Raw genomic sequence first — 7,925 nt, 5'->3', positions numbered from 1 at the left:
GGTAGTGTCTGTGGCAGGTAAATTGGGTGAAGCATGGGGCTTTTGTCTGCATCTGGCTCTCTGTCTGGACTCCCACGGTACCCCCCTACAGCAGTGACCGGATTCATCCTATTAGAATGCAGCTCTCATTCACTGCCTCAGCTCACTGGTGGAGAGAGGGGGCTATGGAAGAGAGATGAATGATTTTAGCTGGGAGAATGACATGCAGAACACAGTTTTTCCTGGGCTTTGGATCCATGATCCCAAGCAGGTAAAGCAGATGGGATTTTGTGTATTCTAGTGGTCAAAGGATATGTGTTTTTTAAAATAAATAAAATAATGCAGAAATATTTATACTATATATGTGTTTTGATATACTTATTTCTTTTTAATTTATTTATAATGCTTTATATTATATGTATTAAAATATTAATTAATATAATATATTATAAATTTTTATTTTTAAATTATATATTATAAATATAATAAAATATTATTTAATATTTTACACAATATTTAGAAAATTAATAGGATTTTTTAACTGTGGGTGTATTATAAAAAAAAAAGTGCATTATTCATTGTAAAATGGCCACTTCTGTAATTAGGCCTATCAGGACAGGCTGATGCTGATATCTAAACAGCAGGCCAATATAATGCTCAATTTAAATTAAAATAATGAATAAAAACGTTTTATTTAAAATGAATTGTTTTATAATATATGTATTAAATAACATTTATTAATAAAATAAGATGTATTACTTTACACAATAGTTACAAAATTAAGAGGAGAAATTCTCCTCTGAAATAAAATTTAAAAAGTGCATTACTTATTGTAAAATGACCACTTCTATTAACTGGCCAGTAAGGACAGCGTGATGCTGATATCTAAAGAGCAATATAATGCCGAAATTAAAATATTTTGAATAAAAAAACTTTAACACTATATTTATTGTTTCATACTCAGAATATTAGTTAAATATTTTACACAAAAGGTTATTTTATGTTTTATGAGTATTAAATTATATTTTTGTATAATATATTATATCTAATATTTTACATAGCATTTACAAAATTCACAGGAAAATGTTTTTTTTTTTTTAATTAATTCATTTATTGTCATTTAATAATTATAAAGTAACAGCCAATAATCAGGCACAGGGCAATGCTGTTAAATGCTTAAAATGTCCAAATGTCTTCAGATTAATCGGCCTGAGTGAAATACATTTTATACATTTATACTCAAATGCCATCATATCCTCCTATTAAAACAGCAAGGACAATTTTGACCTGTTAAAATCTCTTGTATGTCCTGTGTATAAAAGTCTCAGTATGTTTCTTTGAAAAAACAAGCAAGAGAATAAAGTTATTCACCTTTTATTCCTTTATTGAACAAAGTCTGGTCAAAAGCATTTTGAAAGTAATAAAAGGGTGTATTTATTTTGTATTCGGTGTGTGAGAGAGAAGCAGAGCGAGAGAAAGAGACAGAGTTTCAACAGTTTTATAATGCATCTGATAGAGTGTGTCTGGTTGTACTTGGCAGTCGCTGTGGCAGCCCAGAAACTCATTGACCTCTCAGCTCATCTGTGCGGAGATGTGCTAAGTCTGAGGAGCTTCGCTTAAACACCGCCGGTTGCCTGCAAATGAAACACACAGCACTGTTTCAGCAACAATCGCACATATACATCATTTAAAATGGCTCAATCTGTGGTATTTCAATTCGAGCCGAAACCACCCATTTAACATCTTATTAGAGGGTTTTAGAGATTGGCGCTCGACTCATCTGCGGTAAACCTACATATCGGCCATAAATAACGGCTACATTTCCATATGAGGCACAATATGCACAGTTTTTTGCAAACAGAAAATGACATAAACATTCCATGAAAATACCCCTACAATTACAGTGAATTTAAAACTCAGTATATGAGACGCAGTGAGGTTTTCCTGCATTGATGGATTATTTAGCCAGCTTCAAGAAAACATGTCAGCAAAATGTGACCTGGTGGCTGAGAAAGTGCAGACAAGCTTAATCATAGGATATCATATATTCAAATCAAATGGTGTCCGTGCACACCGTGTCTGCTCAGTACCTCACGGTGGGCTGGCCAACATGAGGATAGGGATGTAACGATTCACTCAACTTCACTTTTGATTTCACGATTCGATTCACGGTTTTTTTTTTTTACAAAATGAGATTTAACATATTTTAATCGATTTTCAACCGGCTCGCGGTTAATCGTTACATCCCTAGTTGCCACCTTTGGGAGACAGACTGCTGAGAGAAAGTGACCTTGGTGGTGCCGATACATATCTGCCACAGTGTACCTCATTGTCGGTTGCGAAATGAAATATGGTACACGGGGATTGGGTTGTCATGGCAACACCTACAAAGCAAAGTAGAGGGCGCCAAGGAGATGGAACAGAGTTGAAGAGGGACAATGGGAGATTTGGAGCCAGAATTTCATTTGCATCAGTTACAGACTAGATCTAAATGGCGACACTAAAGTGAATCTCACAGGCGCTAATGGCTGTCTGACAGCGCATGGTTAAAATTAGGCAAAAAAGATCATAAAATATTGATTTGACTTGCAACAGCACATTTTCAAGAGATTATTACAGTTGTGCAAGAAATTGAAACGTGAAAATGAAATGAAAATGTTATCATTTATATGCGGCGTATTGAAATGGAGGGTGAAAGCAATGGCGGCAGTGCTCTCAAAGATGGAGTGTGTTTTCAGGTGACTGTCTGGACGCCTGCCGCAGTGTCTGAAAAACCCAGACATCAACCAACTCTGATCAGAGTGTGTGCTTGCAAATACGTGCGTGCGTGTGTGTGTGTGTGTGTGTGTGTGTGTGTGTGTGTGTGTGTGTGTGTGATTGTGATAGAATAGAAGAGAAAGAGAAAAAGGCAGATAGAAAAGAGCTACTACCAAAGCAGCTGTTGTGTCCTTATTTGACTCTCATTTAGTAAATGGAGACAATAGCTTCGACCTTAGGAATCGTTCTTGCAAAATCTGTCAAGAAATTCACTTTGAGGCCTTCCTTGACCTCAATGGGAGTACATATTTAATGCATCACTTAAATTGGGTAGAAATCGTGCCAGCTCTGCACTATAGAAATTACCCGCAATTCATGACTCATACTGTTACTGCTCTTGGTGGTAAATCACTGTGAAAGTCCACAATCAAGATCTTTTATTCAATTTATAATTCCAAATAAATCAGATTGTGATTTCCCAAGAAAAAGGTTCAACAAGCCTCATGATTTACTGCCAATTTCTTCCACAATTTAATTTGTAATTTTCACAGTACATAGAAAAGAGCCTACTCCACAGTTTCATAAATCACTCACCATCTCATTACCAATATCCAGCAAGCTGTAAACCATCAAGTTGGATGTTTCCCACTTTGAAACCCTCCCTATACCTCTGAATAGAATCCCAAAGGTACACAACTCCCCTCTTTCCAATGTCTTATTTGACTGACACACAGTGGCTGGTTTTTAGTGGGCATGCTCTGAGTCTAGTGGCTTTGGGCTTACTGTGCCATGCCTGACTATTTTGTATTCATGGTGGATGACTATCTCGCTACTGTTGCTGGGGGCTCTGTGGAGCAAGCACCTATTAGCTGGAAAACTGCCACGGTTTGGAGTGAAGTTTAATAAATATATAAAAGCTATACAGTACGTAATTAGATGGTTAGCGTCAGAGGACAATCAGTTTTGTTGAGGTTGCATTTTTTAGATGCTCCTCTATTCTTCTCTAACTCATTCTAGAGAGTCAGGGATTTAAACATTTTTTTTTACAAAAACGGAGCAAGAGTCGATCAAAATGATGTAATCAAATACAATACTTACTATATATATATATATCTCTCTTTTTCTGTCTTATTAACAGCAAAACCTTACTCACCCAGTGGCTTCATAATTACACATCCACAATAAATGTGGGCTAATGCAAATGGAAAACCAGGTACTGGAATAGAGAATTATTAATATGAATTCAATATGAAGCAAGCGGGCAAGCATACCAAATGCCATTTGAACTGTCTGCAGAATTATGCTATTAATCCATAAATGCTTTGAAGACTCGCTTACAGCTGTCATAAACCCAGCAATGACATATTGAAAGCAAAGCAATTATCCTCAGAACTGGAGTCTGATTGGAAACTCTATAGACGAGTAAAATATTTGAGTGACGGTAATAAATCCCGCCTGCTCCTTAGATAAAAAATACATTCCTAATCCTCCTTCATTGTTCACAGATATCACATGGACAGTAATGGAATATACTGACCTTTTCCACCTTTTATTTCCATTGCACATCTTGCCTCCATGATAATTCCATAAAGGAGCCAATCTGCTTTTAATTAATCTGCCAGAGAACTTCTTCGAAAATTATTGAAAACAGAATTTGCCCTCCCTACACTCTCGACAATCTCTGTCTCTGCCAATATACTGTAATAGTAACCATATGCCCAGCAGGAAGCAAACCAAATGCATTACCTACATATTAAATTCCCAGTAAATTCTCCTTTTGATACACCTTTTAATGCATTAGCTGTGCTTGTGAAAGAGCCACAAAATACATCTCATTTTACCGAAACTACATATAAGGAACATGTACATTTGGCTGCATTTAATTAGACATTTACTATAGTATTGTAATAAATTTATGCTCTCATCTGAGCACTTTTTAGATGGAAAACCACCTAATCAGACACCTTAGCTGCCAGATGTGTGGTATTTCCCAATTTACAAACCGGTTGTGCCTCAAGATTATTAAAGTGTGAGAAATGTTACGTCAAGTTACAGAAATTGCCTGTGGGCTATTCACACTTGTCATTTCCAAACACTGGGTTAATGTAATCCCAGGCTCACTTGTTTTATGTTTCAGACTGTTCCTACTTTATTCTTGGTTAGTTGTTCATATTTTTAAGATTTCACAAAGTATATTTGGAAACTAAAGGTTACCATTCAAATTTGCAAAATCAAAACAATAATTTGTGACAAAGGCAGTACGTGAACCTGTGGAACCTGGAACCTATGTTCATCTGTGGAAATGCATTTAGTCATTAGGAAATGCCACATAAAACGTTATGAAACCTTTTAAAATGATATAAACTACAAGAATATACTATCATTTGTAGTACAACAGTATACATTTTTTCCCCTCAGATGCTAAAACAACACAGTGTGTGAAAGTTTCTGTGACTCTTTAAAGCTCATGAATATTTAATGAGGTAAGCAGTGCAGCAATTTATGATTGGTTGTGTGATGATAAATAAATTTCAATACATTTTTAGCACTGCATTGTTTTACATAGTATACTTTTTTGGCACAACAATTAGAGGGTTAGCATCACAAAATCCTTGGTTAACCCTGCTCTAACCCAGGGTTAACAGCCGTGCAAACTCTCTTTTAAAAATAGAAGTGTGAAACACTTCACCCAGGGTTAAAAGTGGGGTTAACCTGGGATTTAAAGGCTCACCCAGGGTTAAGCGCAGTGTGAAAAGCCCATATATATATATATAACACAATATGATTAGTATGTGCTAAGTAGACAAACAGACTGTTGCACAAGCTCATTTGACTTTGTGAGAGAGGATTTTTTGGAGAGGTGCTAAAGCCCTCCACCTGTCTCCCAAGCTCCTGACCCGTGATTTTGAAGGAAGAACTCACGAGTTAGGGTCTCAGGGAACAAGAGAAGGGCAGCCATAACCAGCTAAGCCTATCTCTTTTCTTTCATCAGAGCTGAACTCAGTAGCTCATACACTGCCAAAAGTTTGTGTCTGGCTGCATCACGTCTGCTTTGTGTCCTACAGCATCACTGTGAAAAGACATTTGGAGGGAAATTTTCCCTGCCATTATTAATCACACAAGCCGGAAAATGTCGCAAGTAAAATACAAAGACGTTTGCGCAAATATGCACGTGATGGAAGGCAAAATAACAATAGGATGATGGGACAGAAAAGAAGAATGGAACAATGACAACTTGTGAGACTTGTTTCCTCTTTGTCGGATTGGAATTTCGATAGACAAATGCCCTCTGCTCTGCAGTCTTTGTGTGTGGAGAGGAAACACATCCCCTCCCCACCTCCATCTCAGAGCCAGACGGTCAGTCCTTCGTCTTTGTTGTCTTCTCTAAGTCATGACAGACTTGCAATCCCACAGACAGCCAGCAGAGACTCAAGGTGCCTTGTCCACTTCACAGGTAGGACAAAACGACCTTGCATTGCAGTTAGATACATCAGACAATAGCTTTAGGCACAGAAAAGACAGAAAAATCCCCAGCGAAAGTCTGCGATACTTTCAAATAGGCTGCATCGGACAGTCAAACCCGATTGCGATTATGGTGCATGCACCAAACTGCCTCAAGACAAAGATGTCAATCAGTTATTTGGAGGCACGACTAGTTGGCAACTACATACAGATGTGGCAAACATCCGAACGGCGAACCCCACCCCCTCTTTTACCTCTGCCACTATTCAGTACGCTTAATGAAACTCTCCCATCTGTGGTGGCAATTCAGTCGCTCACCCCAGCCAAAACATGAGTGATGTTATTCCCCTCACCTCTCCCGGCTCCTCCCCCAATCTCCTCCCGCCCCCCACACCTCTGCCCCATGTCCTCCCCCGAGGCAGACGAAGGGGGGAACAGACCAAGGTGATGCTCCTGGGAATGAGTAGATTATTATCAGCATTCACAATTTACCTCTGGCTTTCCGAACAAATGAGACGCCATCGCTGCCACCATCCATCTCTGAAGAAGAGAAAAAAATCAGATTTGGAGGTGAAGAAGAGAGTAGCCGGGTGCTGAATCAGACGCAGACTGGTTTTAGGAGGGGGGCAGGTGCGGACTGGAAGGCGCAGGTTATTCCCGCCCTGGCGTTCGCTGCCATTTGCTCGTGGGAGACATCCATCACCCTGTCCCGCAGTGGCAGGAGGCTGCGGCGCATGAGTGAGGCGACCGCTTCTCTTCAGGCACAAGGCAAATGGCCGGTGGCCGGTGGCAGAAAAGTGAAGCTGAAGATCCAAGGAAAGACCTCACGAACTCGATATCTTCCTGATAGTCATCAACCCCGTCCCAGCTCAAGGGATGCTAACCTTAATTGACTGAGGAGAGCAATAAACCGTTCGCACAAACTATTCTGCGATGGGTCAATCGCTGACATATTCTTTGAGAAATAAACTATTAAGCAATAATTTACACCACTGCTGATAACATGTTATGGATAAGTCTATGCCTAATTCATCATTAAATCTAACATTATAGTGCGAACATTGAGAATGGCAGAGAGGGTGCATGTAACGATATAATAACTTGCAGAACAGCATAACCTGTGGTTCAGTTCATTCCCCATTTCATTAACACTCCTGCCCTATGCAGGCATCCTCGGAGGAGTGCAGCGCTCTGAATGTCAGTATATAATCTCCACTGCACCACAAGGAACACAGCCATTTCTACAGCAACACATAATTCAAGTCCAAGTCCGCATAGACTCCAGACTGCAGACACTGGAGACTCTACAGGGCCGAGGGACTTTTAAAGCAAATGAAATCAATGCGGGCCCTAAACTAGTGCCTGTAATCAATCAACTCTATTACAGCCTTTGCCTCAGTGTCTGGATGCTGCTGACCCCCACTTTCACCTTTGGACATTAAGGATGCAGTGAATACATTTCCAGCTTCACAAAGCTTGTTAGTCCTTGTGCAGTTGAGTGTTATGGTTCTGCTGTGGCCCTACAAAACCATAAAATTAATGTGCTCTTTAAACACTATATCGGGATTGTGCAATATTCAGAATTCAGAATTAAAGAACTCTCTCTTTCAATGCATAAGTTTATCTATCTCTATATATATTAAAAGTTAGTCATATGAATTTATATATATATATATATATATATATATATATTAGGGGTGTAAAGGCACACGTATTTGTACAGAAAC

At 38.8% G+C, this 7,925-nt stretch overlaps 1 protein-coding gene across 1 annotated transcript in view; it reads right to left on the bottom strand.

Moving 5' to 3' along the window:
* Nucleotides 1-1,381: 1,381 nt before the first annotated feature.
* The window catches only part of LOC107682590 (arsenite methyltransferase), a 52,068-nt gene continuing 45,524 nt past the window's right edge, over nt 1,382-7,925 (bottom strand). Inside the window, exon 11 of the mRNA XM_016478786.1 lies at nt 1,382-1,613. The gene's annotated coding sequence lies outside the window, so the exon portion shown is untranslated. The remainder of the gene's footprint in view (nt 1,614-7,925) is intronic.

The sequence above is a fragment of the Sinocyclocheilus anshuiensis genome, unplaced genomic scaffold, assembly GCF_001515605.1.
Source record: "Sinocyclocheilus anshuiensis isolate Anshui unplaced genomic scaffold, SAMN03320099.WGS_v1.1 scaffold1170, whole genome shotgun sequence".
NCBI lineage: Eukaryota > Metazoa > Chordata > Actinopteri > Cypriniformes > Cyprinidae > Sinocyclocheilus > Sinocyclocheilus anshuiensis.
Note: the sequence above shows the minus strand (reverse complement) of the source record. Positions and strands in the feature narration are given on the sequence as shown.